The sequence below is a fragment of the Gracilinanus agilis genome, chromosome X (genome assembly GCF_016433145.1).
Source record: "Gracilinanus agilis isolate LMUSP501 chromosome X, AgileGrace, whole genome shotgun sequence".
Taxonomy (NCBI): Eukaryota; Metazoa; Chordata; class Mammalia; order Didelphimorphia; family Didelphidae; genus Gracilinanus; species Gracilinanus agilis.
Window position 1 is genome coordinate 73,256,214 of NC_058136.1, and position 679 is coordinate 73,256,892.

Below are 679 nucleotides of genomic sequence, written 5' to 3' on the forward strand. Positions count from 1 at the left end.
AGTGATGGGCCAACTTCTTAAAGAGGGGCCAAAGGAAAGGAAATGCTCCTCTGTCAGTCTGTTTCTAAGGCAACTCTTTCCAAGTTTCATTGTATTGTGTCCTACTCGTATCTGTCAGATTAGGAATCATGTCGTGTGGCTGGAGAGAACATTTCGGGGGGGCCCGTGGGTGGTGGTAGTTTGCCCATCACTGCATCAGAGCAATTTCTCCACCCGAGATATTGCTCCACTTGGAGAGCATAATGGGAGATGGCCAACAGAATATCAATTTTGCCTTCTTTCCCTTCTTTTCCTTCTCGAAACTTCCCTTAGTGGTTTTTCTTGTCCCTTGCATGCGCCTTCTTTCTTCTGTATTTTTCCATTAGTCCAGTCACGTTAAAAACAGCAATGAAAGCACGAGAGACTGGATTCGATTCTTTTTCGGAGCTGCATTTCTTTTCCTTTCTTGTGTCCCTCTTGTCTCAAGGGTCTATATTTGGGTAACTTCTCGGCTCTTTTGTGGGGGGTAAGAATGCCCCAAATGCTTCTCTTCTGCTAATGGTCTGCCTTTCTTTCGCCGATCATCGGGCTCCGTTTTGCAGGATGTTCTTTCAAGTTGCAACCTGAGTTCCTTTGCTTTTTTGGAGGAATAGTTTACGCCGTTCTCTTCCGCAGCTTCTCAAGGCCGCAGAGGAATCCT